The sequence below is a fragment of the Nycticebus coucang genome, chromosome 24 (genome assembly GCF_027406575.1).
Source record: "Nycticebus coucang isolate mNycCou1 chromosome 24, mNycCou1.pri, whole genome shotgun sequence".
In the NCBI taxonomy this organism is placed as follows: Eukaryota; Metazoa; Chordata; class Mammalia; order Primates; family Lorisidae; genus Nycticebus; species Nycticebus coucang.
Window position 1 is genome coordinate 25602944 of NC_069803.1, and position 17508 is coordinate 25620451.

Sequence of the window (17508 nt, forward strand, 5' to 3'; positions counted from 1 at the left end):
TCCTCAAAAAAAAAATAAATAAATAAATAAAAAATTCTGGCTTGTGCAGTGTTGAAGTCCCAGGTGAGCGAGGCCTATTTCCCTTTCCGTTACTATGACAACGAAATTTTACCGCAGTCCCAAAGTCCCTTCAGAACTCTCACATCCATGCCTTGAATTAGAACTTTAAAGGCAAAGATATACATTTTTTCCCCAGGATTTACCAACAAAAGTAAGTAGAAATCAACAATACTTGCAAAAATTCTATTTTAAAGCCACGGTTGGTGAAATACTCTCGTTGTAACCTGCTTATTTTCTTTTCTTTCTTTTTTTTTTTTTTTAACAATCACACAAAAGAATTAGAGAGCACTCCAATTAATTGTATTTATCACTTTTTAAAAAACCTGATGAGAAGATAAATAGTAAATCGCGAAGGAGGGCAGACGGGGAATTGACTTTTCAGAGTATTTGCTGTATTTGAGGCTGTTTTATTCCCTGCTTGCTAAAGGTATTTGGCAACATGCTACCAACCCAATCTATGAATAAGGTTGGGTGGGAATTTGGAAGTAACAGCTAAATATTTTTTTCATGATATTATAACATCTGCTTTTTGCTTCTTCCTTTGCACGGGATACAAAGTCTAACCTCCCACTGTTTATAGGATAGGTGGGTGGTTAGACTTTGTATCCTGTGCCCCCAGAGGTGTCAGGGTCTTGATCAGGAAGGGCACAGGCAGAGAGCATGTCCTGCACTGCTGCCCAGCCACCACGGTGCTCAAATTCACAACCTGCTGCCGCTTTCTGAGATAGTGTGACAGGTCTGCCCACAGTCATCGGAGCAAGTTAGAAAGAGAGCAGCTTCTATTTAAGTAAAGATTGATCAGAATTCAAACATTTTATTTCTTCAAGGGGAAACATCCCTCCACTTGTACATTCTTGTCCGAGTCAGCTCTAGGCACTTACAAAGCCTGCAGAGGCTCTCAGGGAAGCCTGGAAACTCGCCTCTCCTTTCCTCATTGGAGTCTCTTCCTAAACAATAGCCACCTCCACCACCGGCAGCCCTGGACATCTTGCCCTCCACCACCAGCTGCCCTGGACATCTTGCCCCTGCCGAAACCAAACTGAGTTCTTGCTTGCCTGTGCTTCCTGATTTTTAGAAAGTTTTGCTACAACTGGACTCCTTATAATGCGTCCTGTGTGTGTTATACCTCCCCCCTCCCCTTCTCCAAAATATATCTGGGGAAAACATTAATGTGCATGAAGGCATTAGTATATAGATGGTGCGGTAGGTGGAAAAGTGCAAAAGAGATAAATGTTTACACAAAATCAAATTGATTTAGGGAAACACGGGGTGTGCTGAAAGGCTTTATTCATTTTAAATTAGGATCCTTTATGGTGATCTGGATGGAAAACACGCAGTGTTGACTCTTTGCTTGTCTGAGTTCGTAGCCTACGTGGCCCTTTGTACGCTAAGGACGTAGAGTTTGGGTAGAGAGAAAGAGAAAGAGATAGGAAGTTCTCTCACATCATAGACTATCCTCTAAAAGGCAGTGCTACTGCTAAATAGCTATCGCCAGGAATTATGACCTGGATTTTTTAATACACAGATATATGGATCTAAAAGGAAATTCTGGAGTTTTTTGACACCTCCCCCCATTTTCTTCTCTTCCTTCTACTGATGTTGTCTGGCGCCCTCCCCTCTACCCTCTCCAACCACCTCTTGGTACAAAACCTTTACTAACCAGACCATCCACTGGCCACAGGGTAACTTGCAGGCAACAAATGCTCTCAAAATCCCCCAGGTCTGGATCTTTGGAAGCTGGAGCTGCCTGGAGAATGTCAGTTCTCTCCAATCAGAAATGGGAAACCAAAATGAATTACGAGATTCGGACCAAATGCGCAGATTCTCATCGGGATCGACGTTTATTCCCACCTTCTCCAAACCAGGCTGATTATACGTATTATAACCACTAAGCATGCTGTACTTGGCAAGCCTTCCAGTTTCATTTCTTGAGAGTGTTTTATGGATGAAGAGGGATGGAGAGGTGAGGTCAAATGTGAACTCAAACCCTCAGATTACAATCTGGTCCCCAGATCACCAAAGCAGTCGAATGTGCCAGAAGGGGTTCCTTTACTCCACAAATACATACTAACTGCTCCCAGTTGCTAATCTGCTAGCAACTCACGGTGCAACCAAGTTACCACACATCTCTGGGCCTCAGTTTCTTCCACTGCTAAAAGAAGGGTTTAACTAGATCCCTAGGGCTTCTTCCAACATTCACATTCTATGATCCCAAAGAAGAATGTGCAGATTTGAGAACCTTCCAGAAAGGGCCATGATTTATTGAAGTGCAAGGGGGTGTGGCAGGGGTTGGGGGTGGGGTTCTGAGATGTCGGTCGACCTGCCGAGATGAGACTGAAAAGGAAAAATAGATCAGAGGGGATACCTGACTGGTGAAAAATGGAGCATCTGGGATGATGCCTTGCCCAGAGCTGGTAGGACCCCAGGGCTGACGGGCAGGCTATGGGCAAGATGCCCCCTCTCGTTAGGATCCTTCTCTCTGGTGCTGGAGCAGGGAAGGTTCTTCAGGAATATCACAGATCAGAGCCATCTCAGTCCCTGCTCACCACCCTGTGTTGTCTGGCAGTTGAAGGTATAGGGACACGGGGAGAGGGAAAAATGGCTCTGAGTGTCGACTCCAAGCTGCATTTATAATTCTTACAACCACCCCATGAGCAACGGATCAGTCTACAGCTGGGAAAAATGAAGGACCCAAGAATTTAAGAAATTTGCTAGGCTAGGCGTCTGTAGCTCAGTGGCTAAGGGGCCAGCCACATACACTGGAGCTGGTGGGTTCAAATCCAGCCCAGGCCTGCCAAACAACAATGACAACTACAAACAAAAAAATATCCAGGCATTGTGGCGGGCACCTATAGTCCCAGCTACACTGGAGGCTGAGGCAAGAGAATCGCTTAAGCCCAAGAGTTCGAGGTTGCTATGAGCTGTGATATCATAGCACTCTACTGATGGCAACATAGTGAGACTCTGTCTCAAAAAAAAGAGAGAGAGATATTCGCTGAAGATCACATAGCTACAAGTGGTGGACACAAGTTCTGGAGCCTGGATCTTTCTGGAAACGAGCTCTGTGTGGTGCCCTACATTTCCTACACCAGTGATACTGTGATGATGGCTGCACAGGCCTGTGAAGATCCTGAAGACCATGGCATTGTACACTTGGAATAGGTGAACCTTAAGGTTTAATAAAGCTGCTTTCAAAATAAACTTCAGGATGGTCTAAAAAAGGCACACACAAAGTAAACGATTCTGGCTTCTTGAAGAAACTAGCATCCCAAGAGGAAAATGTGAAGTCAAAGATAGTCACGGGGAAGTAAATGCTTAAGACTAAAAACTGCTGCTGAATTCACTTATTCACTAGTTTGATCAAAACTTAGAGTGTCCTATATGCTAAGGAGGCTCAGGCCCAGTGGCAAAGTTCTTGACATCATGGAACACCCAGCAAACCGTTAAAATATACTTCTCTAGATGCTAAGATGAGCCTGGAGCTGCCTGAATCTGGTCTGAGTAAGATCCCAATGAATTACTTAGCACCCAAGAATTCTCCTTCCCGATCTTTAGAATACCAGAATAGTCTGTACTGTTCAAGAATACAAAAAAAGCTCCTATGTGGCTTAGACATGCTGTACGCCCATCCCAAAGAGGAACTGAGTTTTAAACTAGATGCACAAATCAGGTTCAGAGTTAAGTTAAAACACAGGAAAAGGGTAACTACATAATATTCTTGCCAGACTCGGGAAGTACAACCAATGGTCTCTCACCAAACCCAGCCCACTGTTTTTCCAGATTTATAGCAGAAGCCATTTAACTTGCCTTCAATTTGAAATCCAAGATCTATTCCCTTCTTTAAAATGTTAATATAAAAAAATCTTTAGACAGGCACGGGGGAAGGTACCAAAGCTCTTTTAAGAAAAAGACTTAGGGCAGCACCTATGGCTCAAAGGAGTAGGGCACTGGCCCCATATACTGGAGGTGGTGGGTTCAAACCTGACCCCGGCCCAAAAAAAAAAAGAAAAAGACTTAGATGGAGACACATGTTGAAGAAATGTGAGCTCAGCACTAGTGGCAAATGCCATTACACAAAGCCTTACTCTGTGCAAAATAATACGTAAAATACCTTTCACTTTGAATCTTAGCTCCTTGTTCCCTTAAAACACACACACATAACAACGACTAATTCTGCCTACCCTGGAAACAAGTTCTGAAATGACAAGGCCACATGTGCCCACATTTTATATACCACAAAGATGAGAACACCCCATACCCTCCAAAGACCAAGATCAGGGATGCTATTTCTGGTTTCCTTTTTCTGCCATGATGGTCACACTAGCAGGCTAATTACTAAAACCTGCGCTAAATCTACAGTTGATATGATCTCATGAACCATGGAGGTACTTATAAGTCTGTCTTCATTGATTTTGATGGAGACACCATCTGTCTGGATTAGCTATTAAACCTCCCTTCTAACAAGTCTAAATTAAAATAGAGTTGACTTTCCCTGTTTGCGTATGTGTATATAAAGGAGATGGCCCCTTCCCTTAAAACATGCTCAACACCATTTCTGAGAACTACCCAATGTAGGGATGACTGGATCATAAAACCACGTTTGAAAGGAATGGGCCATTGCCATTCTTCTCCCAAGATCTTCTTGACAAATTGTCACCCTTTGGGGCATTAGGCAAATCCAAGCTCCCCAGCCAGCATGAGAAGGCAGGTGGGTGATCATTTTCTCACCCTGAGAATGGCCCTCATGGTAACTCCTTCTGCTTTATAAGGTAGGAAACCCCTTAATGATTGGTTTCCACTTGAGGCCAATGAAAAACACAATGGTAGTATCCTAGCTTTAATCTAGGTCTTAACCCTAACATCCTCTTTGAACCTTCCAACACCAGAGAGAATATACTTCTCGCTTCAAGAGCCCCCAACAGAATCCACGCCCAGGCAGCACCCAGTAAGGTGAAGGTTAGCAGTGGGCCCCAGCTTCAACCCAGAGACGAAGTATACTGGAGAAATCTATTGATCGTTGAGGTGTCAGCCCAGGCCAGTAAAAGCCCTGAAGCTTCAAGGGCCTTGTGAAGCCTCTGTCAAGAGTCTATCAGCACCAAGAGACTGGCAGGTCAAGCTCCCAATGGGCCATCCCTGCACACTATAGTCTCTTCACAAGGAGCCATCTGAGAACACTTGGTATTTGGGATTTGCTTGGCACAGGGTAACTGACCTGCATGAAGGCTAAAGAAGATCCCACAGAAAAGGTACCCTGTTTCCCCAAAAATAAGACATCCTCCGAAAATAAGACCTACTTACAGGAAAGATAAGAGGTCCCTGAAATAAGACCTAGCGCATCTTTGGGAGCACACCTTAAAATAAGACACTGTCTAAATAAGACACTTATTTTCGGGGAAACAGGGTAGATGATTTAGAAGTTTTAACTAACTGTATTCCTTAGGCTTAAGTCAGATACTCATCATTTTGTAAGATGATGTTCTATCCAGTTTATTTTTTTTTCCAATGTTGTTGTTGTGTTTAATTTAAACCCCCCTTTCAATCAGTGATTTTCAACCGCTATGGTATAGGAGGATCTCAGGTGTGCTGAAAAAAAAAAAAAAAAAAAAAAAAAAAAAAAATTTTTTTTTTTTTGGTTTTTGGCCGGGGCTAGGTTTGAACCCGCCACCTCCAGCACAGGGGACCAGCGCCCTACGCCTTGAGCCACAGCACCGCCCAAAACATTTTAAAGATTAATTATTTTCAAAAGAAGTTTAAAACAGTAGGTGTATTCTTTTTCTTTTTTCACTCTTTTTTAAATCAACATAATTTAAGTGTGCCACAAAAGTTTATGCTTTCAAGGTTGCCATGAGATTAAAAAAGGTTGAAAAACATGGCTTTATACTGTAAATATAAACACACCAACAGATATAGAATAGTTAATCCCCACAGACATTCCTAAGCAAGGGACATACTACCATGAAAACTTACTCACCTGGATATTTCAATCAAAGGTCATTTCAGATCTGAAAAAGGTTAGGTTTACAAAAAAATTTTAAGTGATACATGTTGTTACTTCCAACAATACTCAGAGTCTCTAAGTCCTCTTGGCTAAAAGACTCATGATGGAATCGTTCTAATTATCAATATGACTACTACCTTTATTCACTGGGCTCATAGCATTTGCCAGGCATGATTTCATTGAATCCTCCCAACTCTGGAAGTTGGAATAGGAACATCCCCATTTTGCAGAGGAGAGAGACAAGGTTCAGAAAGGTTAGATAACTTGCCCGAGGTAAAAGAGCTGGTAAGCAGAGGAGCTAGGATTGGAAGTCAGCAGAAGAGCTGGGATTGTCTGGCACTTAGCAAAGTGTGGCTCTGGCGGGAGCTGGGCCAAGGCTCTTGTGAAGGAAGAGAGACACAGGGCCAAGTGGCCCTGGGTAACAGGGGACAGGTGCCTCCTTGATCTACATGGGGGATCGTGCTGTTTGCTTGCCCTTACCCTGGAATATGAGTGGAATGGTTCTTTGTGTTGCAAAACAAACCAAGCGAACAAACAAAAATATCTCGTTCCTAGCAGGAACTGCACTCTCTAAAAATTACGTGGCTATTTAGAACACGCAAAGGAAGATAAGCAGTCTCTCAGATATTCAGAAAACAAAACTCCTCAAGACCCCAAACGGTCCAGATAGTCCACTCCAAAGAACTCCAACCCTCTGCCAAAAGAAAAAAAAAAAAGTAAGAGTCTCAAGTGGACGAGGAAGGTTTAGGGCCATTTGTTCAACAAGGCTATGGGGTGGGGATGGGGGGGAAGATGGAAATTAAACATGTAACATAAGAAGTTGAATTGCATCTTGGAAAACATTTTTTGAGAATCAAGTCACCAAAGCTAAATTTTGAAAACATTTCCCAAGGGACCAAGCAGGATCTCCTCTGATGGAGATTTTTAAATAGATCAGCGAGCTAATTCCTTTGGCCGCAGATGATTTCATTTCTATATGTGGCAGCTAATCAAGATGTCCCTGGCTAGTCACTTCCACACGATTTCAGGGCTTCTGCAGTGACGACGATGATGGTGATTGCTTAATATTTATTGTAAAAATCAGGGCCCCTCAGTAAAAATTAAGCACCTTCCGCCTTGGTGTGTGCCACACCTTTTGGGGGTAAGACACGATTGTAAGAGGGACTTTACCTAACAAATGCAATCAGTGTAACCCGGTTTCTTGTACCCTCAATAAATCCCCAACAATAAAGAAAAATAAATTAAGCACCTTCCAGTAGAGAGGGCTAGTCAGTTACCCACATGAAGTGTTTATAACTAAATACCTTGTACCAGTACAAAGTGGTACAAAATAAACTAGCTTCTTCCCCTTTTGCTGGTCATATTTAGAACCCCTTCCTCTGCGTTGTGTCTTTCTCTGCCACCACATCATAAAACAACCCATTTTCCAAACAAAATTATTCCAGAAGGAGTTGCCTCAAATTCAAATCTGATCCTCTCTGCACCTGCCCCGCCACCGCCACCTCTCCCATCTCATATGTACTCATTATGTACCCATAATAATATGTACTCTACTTGAAGAATCTCTGTTAAATTTTAGGGAGCAATATTAAAAGAAAAAAAAACCCACATAGGTAATCAATCCATTCTAACTGCAGGCAAAGAACGACAGCAAAAACAAAAAGATGGTGAGTTAATCCTCAGCCCTGTTTTTGGTAAACCCAGGTCAGCAGCAGAATTCTGAGCCATGCGCACAATATGCTGGTTCCTAACTGGCAGCGGGCCCCGTGGCATCATTTTCCATTTGATGTTCACTCCAATGACAAGCACCTGGAGGTGGCATTTCAGTTTGGCAATGGATCCTTCGTCACAGAGCAGGCCCGCTGCCTCCTGAGCAGATCTGCTATGTTCATTTAGCCACCAGGAGGGAGCTACTTCCCACACCCTGTAAATCTGACTTCGTACCAACAGACTGCATTTCAAAACCATTTCACGATTTCTTCTGAAGAGAATGTGCCCCCTAGGCCGGGCGGCAAGCAATTGACTCTAAATAGACACCAAGGTCCAAAAGCACCTTGATTCTGTACTTATTTCTAACCAGTACCACACCACAGTTTATGAAGAGCCGGGATTTATTTTTCCTTTCCCTATTCCAACACATTTACATTCCCTTGAATTCCATTTCTTGGCACCATGAGGCTCACAGGGGAAAAAAAATCTCTAAGGAAAATCCTTGTTTTTGCACTCAGATAAAAACCTGACACCATTAATGAAAATAATAATTGAACTCTTTGAACTAGAATGAAACATACACTAAAAGTATGTTTGTCATTCTAATTGTTCTCATGTCTTCAGAGGGCTCTCTGCAATAGGCACCATACCATCTCCCCCCACTTTTTTTTCAAACCCATACCCTCTTCCCCACCCTGTCCCGTCCTCTCCCTTCCCGTCCAGAAAAGGAAAAAGAACTCAGGGAAACTGAATCATGTTATAGACGCCTTCAGAAAAAATCTTTCAGTGAGACTTCAGAATCGAAATACAAATCTATTCTCCTTTCTGATACCAAGACTCCTCAGATGAAAGAGAGAGATGAAGTTGTTAGCCAGCCATCAGCTTACAGGGTCCTCACTGTGCAATTTCCTTAGCACCTCTTCCCTGTCCCTCTCCAGCCCTCCCCTCCCCCTCTCGGTCCCTGCCCTCCCGCCAAAGCTCATCCATGCTAGGCTGAGCAGTGAACACCAATTACACCCAGAGCCCTTCGCTGCTGCCTGGTCTGCTGGTTTTACTGTTTTGCCAGATGGTTGAGGCCAACGTGTAAAACTCTCTACCCTACCATTAATCCATAACTCGGTAATAACTTTCCCACGACTGCAGGAAATTGAAATGGAGTGCAAATGTGGATATTTGGAAAGAGAATCAAGGTTGCACGAGTATTTTATACCTGACGGAACGGATACTTAGTGAGACAGAAAGATGCTCCTGTTGACTCAATCTGGAATGTTCCTTTCCCTAAACCAAGGCCGAATGACCAAATACGCAGGAATAGAGAAAAAGTGGGAGATAAAGTTCAGAGTCTGGGCTCTGCAGTTTTCAGCTTTACACCTATGGGTTCACTCCCTAACGACCTTGAGTTTGAGCATCTACGTAACATTATATTCTTGTGACAGACCCGCAGATTAGCAAATATGAGTACATTCTCTTGCTAAGACAGGACACCATCCAATGTTTGTTAGCATCATTAAACTAAAACTGACTTTTCACCTGCTCCCATACCATATGCAGCTGCAAATTTTTAAATTAAACTATGAAGCCATGCATAAATTTACATATATTACGGACTAGCCTCTCCATTTAACATGCAAATGTACTCCAATGTTTCAGAACACCTTCTGTCGCTAATTAATTTGCTGAATTATAATTAGACTAATCCTGCATAATTAATAAGCACAGATTTTTTTTTAATTTGTAAGCAGCTTGAGCAGATCATTCAGTTCCTTCTATAAACTGCTAAGTAAGTGTTAAAAAAAAATCTGGAAAGAACATGTGTGAAAAGGTATGTTTGATGTCGCGTGCAAACTCAAACTAGCGTGGAAGACACAGGAGTCGGTCCTGGTAAAGGTGCATATTTGAAGGCAACAGTCAAACAATCAAAAAAATCACATCCAGGGGACGGGGACTAATTCTCCCTTTGTCTCCCTGTATATAGCGTTTTATTCTTTGCCTTCTATCCCTTGGATCTCCCTAGATCACAGAGGCGGGAAAGGATTAAAGTAACCGTATGTTGTATTAGGAGAGGTAATGATATTAACACTCCACTGTATATCAAAACACTCTGTGCATGCTGGGTGCTTATAAGCCCCTTTGATGGTATTTGGAATCATTTTCATTTTGGCTGCCAAAAACACCCGAGATCCATCTAGTGGAAACAATTAAGTTCCATTAGGACTGTATCCGTTTGGTAATGATTACAATGAAGGGTCCCTCTTTCATGCTGGAGAGTCGAGTCTCAGAGAAAGTCTTCATCTGTGGGCTGGAAAAGGCAGAACCACAGGGTTTTACAACCAAGCAGGAAGCTTAAATCAGACCCCCCAAATGAGCCAGGATCAGGAGAACTTAAGGTATGTATAGAGAACTCATTAGAAAATTTTGGAGCAGGGTGTGAGTCTGGAGGGCCAGAGGAAGCTACATTCTCATGTAAGTTCGAAGGAGCTAGAAACTCAAGGTAGAAATGAATGTTCTGGCAAGAGGAAGTTAGTCAACCTTCAAAGAGAGGAGAAATATAATTTTAGAGAAAACATCTCTCTGGCTCATACACATAGCTGAATCACTATAGTATCAGTGGCCAAAGATCGTCAGGCCAGAAGGATGAAGCTGCTTGAAATGTGCCCTGCTTTCTGTCACTGTAATGCTGGGGTTTGTAGGGAGTCTATAAAGAGAAACTTCTGAAGAGTGGGAAAAAATTTTCCCAGGATCATCACCATACCAAATACACCTTACTAGGGGCAGCCAACCTCTTTTTTTTTTTTTTTTTTTTTTTTTTTTTTTTTTAAACAAAGCTAGGAGATAAGCTAGCTCAGGAGTTGAAAAAGTTGAAAATTACAGTAAAATCTCAGAGGCCTTGGCCAAAGCCCGAGCAGACGAGCGGTTCTTTTCTCCCGAAAGTCGTTCCCTTCTGGCGTCTCCCTTTATCTAGAAGGATTACCTGGGACAACTAGCTCAGGGAGCTATTGTCATAACTCAGTCAAGTGCAAAAAAAATTTTGAAGGCACCTGGAAAAGACTGTAACAATTATTTCTGAGCTAAGCAATGTTCCTACTTGGATAGTTTGAAAACATGACACCTTTGGACCATTTTTCTGAGCCAAACCATCCCCTTGCTTCAGTTCCCATCTGAAGAGATTCAATGGTTCAGGAAGATTTTTTTTTTTTTTTTTTAGGCCTTAAAGAAAAGGGAGCTTTCTGTGCCTTTAGCAATTTTTCAGAGGGAACATGACAATGGCTGGTATAATAATGCTACTCAGAGGCTAAAGTTTTTTCCCTCAAAAAAAAAAAAATACATGATTGGCCATGGAAATCTTTGATGATGTCTTTGCCTTTTGAGAAAAAAAATCATTTGAATATTTTGTGCTTTTCTTTTGGAGTCTCACATCCCTTTTGGAATGGTAAATAATAGGAAACCTGGTTTCTCTGTGGTCAGGAACGTGTGTGGGTCTGTTTTTCTAAAGTAAAAAAGTGCTTAATGCGAAATGGAGGGTCTCGCCTCTTCCCCCCATAAAGTGCTGGCCTGAGCCCTTTCTGTGCTTACTGGAGCTGAGCTGGAGTCAGGAGGGGCCAGACTGGGCTTTGAGCAATTCCTGTCTATTAGCAGGCAAGACGCCTTGCTTCGGGGTTTTGTTTTTGGATATTTTCTTCAGCTTTGCCCACCCAATTTCAAAATATGTACTAGTGGGGGCAGCGCCTGTGGCTCAAAGGAGTAGGGTGCCAGCCCCATATACCGGAGGTGGCGGGTTCAAACCCAGCCCTGGCCAAAAACTGCAAAAAAAAAGAGTACTAATGGGAGAGAGTCAGGGGAAATGTAACCGTGACCCATGGGGAGTTAGCTTTTGAGTAATTCCTGGCCAGTTACTAGGGAGAAAGAGAGACTTGATGGCATTTAAAGGTGGAAAGTAGTTGCCAAAGCCACATCTCTGGCTAATGGCTTTTCCCCCTAATAGATGCATTCCAGGAAATTCCTCTAATTTTATTTTTTGGCAGGACGATTTTCCTCCGTGAACGCCACCTCCAGGTTATCCTGTGTTCATTCTCTCTCCTTTTTTCTCTCTCTTCTCAGTGATTCCCAAATGCTGAATGATGCTTGGCGGTGATTTTTTAGAAGCTGCTAAAAAGTTGGTGGGAGACGCTACGTTGGAAGAAAAAGACAACTGAAGAAGAGAGACCCAGATGGTAAATGTAACAAAGCTCGACTTCATGGAAAAGCTATGACGGCTTGCCTCCACTTCAGCCATGAAGATCCTTATTCATAGCTAATGCAACCTTCATGCCAAAAAAGGAAAAAAAAAAAAAACGACGTATAACCTAACAGGTAGCAGGTGGTACATATGGAATTATCATTGGCTATTAACACCAGGTCAGGTATCACATTAGCCACTTTCAGACTGCATTTGCCAAACCCACATAAAAATATAAAACCAGGTATTTCGGTGTTCTGTTACTCCCTTAGCAAAACAGATTTTCTTATATTACTCTTTGTAGAGTCAGACGGCTTTCATTAGAATTTTTTTAACTTTTCTTTTTTTTTTTTTCTTAAAGAAGAACTAAACCTAGATGATATAAAAGGGAAACTGGGACAGAAATCAGGTCACGAATTTGCTACATAAGGTGTTCAGATAAGGCTAATAATATTCCGGAGTGTTGTCAGTTGAGCAGACGACAATCACAGTAGTCCAATCTCAACTTGCTATCTATCCATACAAGGTTCCAGGAGTTAGTCCTTGATTTTCAACTGGATTTTTCTGTCTCATTCAAATGTTATTGATTCTAAAGCCTCCATCAACTCTACGGGAATTGCCAACTTTTTTGGAGGCCTTCCATTAAATCCCATAAGTTTATCTGTTCCATGTCTATTATCACTATTGATAATTGTGATAATAAGTGTCTATTGTTACACTGTTGCATTGAACTAACTCTGGTCATCTGGCAAAGGCTATGGAGTCAGTTTTCACTTTGCTTATGGGTGGATGTCTAAGTCTGTCTTTCTTCATCATCTTTAAAAAACTGTGGCTCTGACAAGAAGTCTCATGGGAAAACAGGAGCTTACTCCAGAGCTGAGACTTCTACTGAGGACAGAGACAACTCCTGGTACTTTTAGGCCACCCAAAATTTCTAAACTTTCTTTCCATACGACATCATACTGTTGCTCAGAAATATGCTGGATTATTAGAACAAGGTGAAATTGAGATGTCTTATTTCAAAAATGGACGTTAGGCATACAAATCTCTCACCTCATTTGAGTTATAGAGATTTCTAATTCCAGGTTCCAAGAAAGGCTAAATGTGAATGAGGCAGATGTATATGACTGCCATAAATCAGCCCCAGCTTGCTTCAAACAAGAACCTGAGTTCGTGTTAAAGTTTCAAAAGTCCTTGAGCCACCCCAAACTTCAGCTTTGTAAACAACTTCCAAACGGACGAGGTAGGGTTTTTTTCCCTTTTTTTAAACCTGATTTTATGCAATGTTTTGTAAGTCCAGACCATGTCTGGAGATTAGAGTTCATTTTAGGGATTTATTCTTACCCTTCATTAAATGAGATCTAGTCTTAAAGCCTGGTGCAACCGAGTATGTTCCTACCTAGAACTTGAGACCGCGTACTCAGGATGACTCAAGTAAAGAAAATCTTTCCTGAGAATAAGAATGTGGGAGTGTATCATATGTCTACAAACATTTCTCGATTTTAAAATAGTTCAGTCACCCACTTCTTTCATCAGAACAGATAATCATCATTACTGAGTTGACACATTTACATTCATGCTCACAAAGGTCTCATAAAAGATAGAGTAGCCCAAAAAATATAAAAGTTGCATCTAGTCCCCAAAATTCAGGTAGGATTTTCGATACCATTGGCTTTCTCACCCTCCAAAATGCCTTCTAAAAAAGTTTTCATAAGCCAAATGAACCATCCCAAGTTCTTTTTGGAATCAGGCAGAGAATTAAATAAGTGACCGAAGTTTTAGGATCAGTTGGGAGAAAGGCCTAATTGACATGTTCAGTATCCAATAATCTGCAAAAATGAGAGACTTGATTTTACTGACATGATTCTTTCTGATCCTGGGGTTTCAAGTTGGGTTTGTGGTTTCTCCCCATGCAGTGCATAATGGAATACAACCATTAAAGAAGAAAAAAAAAAAATCACTTCCCTGGGGGAATCAGCAGCTGACCTGGAAGTAAAACATCTCAGCCTTTCACTCAGAGGCCACAGAGATGGCTCTGTTTTCTCAGGGAGTAGCCAGGACCCCAGCGAGCAGCAGGATGGGCCTGGAGGCCTGGGAAAGAATGGCCAGGCCTCCCTGGGGAAGAGAAGGCAGGCCATGCTGGGAGACAGGCCACTCTGCACGGCCGGGCGCTGTCTGCCGACTTGGACACCAGACACTGGGGACCTGACTTCAGGCTCTCCCTGGCAAGCCCATGGGCAGGAAGGCCACTCCAGAAACTGCCCAGAATGTCTGGAGCCCAACACCGTGACAGGGACGTCCTTGTATCTTACTCAAGCAAGATCGTATTGGCTGCCTATTCAAGGTGAACTGAAGCTACAATTCTACCCCTCCTCCTGGTAGAATTCTGTCTTGAAATAACGACAGAACCTGAAAAATCGACCTCCTTCCCCTTTATTTTCTTTCCTCAGCTGGCCAAGATGAGCACAACAAAATCATGCTGAACAAATAGCTAAGCAGCTATTTTATATATATACATCTGTATACATGCAGAACCTCCATAGTTGACCATCTACTGACCACCTCCTTAAGTTGACCTAATTTTCACAGACTGGACATGTACATTATCGGTACAGTAGTCCTAATTCCTCATGTTGACCATTCCAGATGTGGACCAGTTAGTCGCAGTCCCTTGGGTGGTCAACTTACAGAGTTTCTACTGTATGTATTTTGTGTGTAAATATATATACATACATATATACACACACATACATATTTTATATATACACACACATTTATATATAGAAGCATTGATCCCTCAACTTAATATCCACTGTGCCCTTCTTACGCATATATATTACATGACATATATTCATGTAATATTCATGATATATATTCATGTAATATTCATGATATATTAATATATTTTTTGATATACAGACATATACAGAGGAGATTTCACCACTCCCAGTAAGGTGTCTCAGGTTTTTTTAAGAATATGCATTCTAAACTCATCAAAAGATGGTCCTATGTCCTACCTTCATTATCTTGAGCACAGGAGCAACTTTGATTCAAGTTTGATATAATTCAATTGAAAGGCCCAGTGAGGCTGCTTCGATTGCCCAGGGTGAATTTATTAATAAATTGTGGTATATGTATACCATGGAATAATATGCAGCCTTAAAGAAAGATGGAGACTTTACCTCTTTCATGTTTACATGGATGGAGCTGGAACATATTCTTCTTAGTAAAGTATCTCAAGAATGGAAGAAAAAGTATCCAATGTACTCAGCCCTACTATGAAACTAATTTATAGCTTTGATATGAAAGCTATAACCCAAGTATAGCCTAAGAATATGGGGAATGGGGAAAAGGGGAAGGGAGGGGAGTGGAAGGATGGGGAAGGTTGATCGGTGGGCCCACACCTACAGTGCATCTTACAAGGGTACATGTGAAACTTACTAAATGTAGAATATAAATGTCTTAACACAACAACTAAGAAAATGCCAGGAAGGCTATGTCAACCAGTTTGATGAAGGTATTTCAAATTGTATATAAAACCAGTGCATGGTGCCCATGATTGCATTAATGTACACAGCTATGATTGTAGCTCAGTGAGTAGGGCGCCGGCCCCATACTGAGGGTGGCGGGTTCAGACCCAGCCCCAGCCAAACTGCAACCAAAAAATAGCCGGGTGCCTGCAGTCCCAGCTGCTCGGGAGGCTGAGGCAAGAAAATCGTGTAAGCCCAAGAGCTAGAGGTTGCTGGGAGTCCTGTGACGTCATGGCACTCTACCGAGGGCGGTAAAGTAAGACTCTGTCTCTACAAAAGAAAAAAATAATTAAACAATTAAAATAAATAAATAAATAAAAAAGAAAGGCCCAGGGACGTCTCGTTCATGTTTTTTCACGATTGGTCCTCATCTTGAAGTTCAGTACCCTGTTACGAACAGATTCTACTTGGAGGCTTAATATCAATAATTATCTATACACAGCAACAAGGTCTTTTTTGGTAAACACAGCTAGGCAGATGAACTTCTATTATTTGTTTTAAAGTGATACAGCAGTCAGTGGATTAATTTGGTTCTTCACTATTTTAACCTCGGCTGAATGTTGTTTTTCCTAATGAGATGACTCATTGAAAAGGGAAGAAGATAAATGTCATCTATTTTGCCTGTGATCTATAAAATTAATCTCCCATGCTTATGTTAATACCGATAATGTAACGTAGGAGGCAGTGTGACCCAGAGGATAAAATTGAAGAGTAAGAAGATCATGTTCAATTACTGCTTATGTTACTGACAATATTTTCACCTCCCCCTCTCTCTTGCCTACTCCCACCCCCTCATGCAAGTTCCCCCACATATTTTCCCTGTAAAATTGGGCAATTCCTCTGAGATACACTGGGAGAATTACTTAGGTGCTTTGGGACACTACTTAAAACACCTTTTAGAACTTTCTTGTGAAACAGTAGGATATCATTAATGTTCCTACCATAGAATCAGCCTCTGATAAACAACCACGCTTAGCAAATTGTCTTTCTACGTGGTGAAAGGGATCCTCTCTGGAGTTTAGGCAGGTGACTCTCCACCCAAAGGGTTCCGTTTATTTCCAGAGAATAAATTACACAGAAGGAGGGCACGGTGGATAGTAATTAAGTCAACAAGTTAAGGAGGGATCAATGCTTATGGTGTAGGGGTTAAATGAAAAGCTGATTACATCAGGAAGGAATTCATGTTCCGTATTCGGCTATAAAATAAACTGAGAGGTTTGTGTTGGGTGTCTGAAACATGCTTTGAAACACTAAATCAATTTAATATCAATAATTGCCAGATATAGGCTAGATTAAATGAAGCAACACAGATAGCTTTGTTTGCAAAGAAACCAGGGCCAAATGGCTTTCATTAGCATGACTAATCTCAAAGTTCTGCGGTTTGATGAACAGATATCTAAGCTTGAATCTGATTCCTACTATGTATTATTTGGCACAATACATTGTAAATGCACCTCCTCTGTACCTTTGACATACTCGCTGAATATGGGAGCAGCAAGGTGACACTTAAAATGCCCCTATTAGCTATAGGTGTGCCCACTGGAGCCTAGAAACACTCCAGATATACAGAAAAAAGGAACTAACCCTTCAATACAGGGCTGAGGGTTTTCCTAGACATGTTTTTAGGGTGCTTTGGCCCTGGGAAGACAATCTTAACAATGGTTTCAAAAGCCAGGCCTGTTCTCATGGCTCTCCTGCAGCTCTGAGAGTCTTCCTGTTGTTGTGATTACAGGACCAAACAGGGCCCTACAACTCAGGAGCTTGGTGGTATATTTCCAGTTTGGGGAAATTCTGACCTATCCCTTGTTACTCTTGCCATTTTCAGAAGTTATACCCAGGACAAATTTTTTCGCTACCTCATCCTGTGAATTTCAGGACACACAATGAGCCGAGGGAGGTCTTCAGAGTGAGTGGCTGGGGGAACTATCAGTCTTGGGTTCCACTAGGAAGGCCGGATCATGTTGATGTGCGGCAAAGTGTTGGCAGAGCACAAC

The 17508-nt window shown here is 41.9% G+C and overlaps 1 protein-coding gene across 2 annotated transcripts in view; it reads right to left on the reverse strand.

The window, feature by feature from the left end:
* EBF2 (EBF transcription factor 2) overlaps positions 1-17508 on the reverse strand; it is a 197277-nt gene that overhangs the window by 58924 nt on the left and 120845 nt on the right. The window lies entirely within an intron of this gene.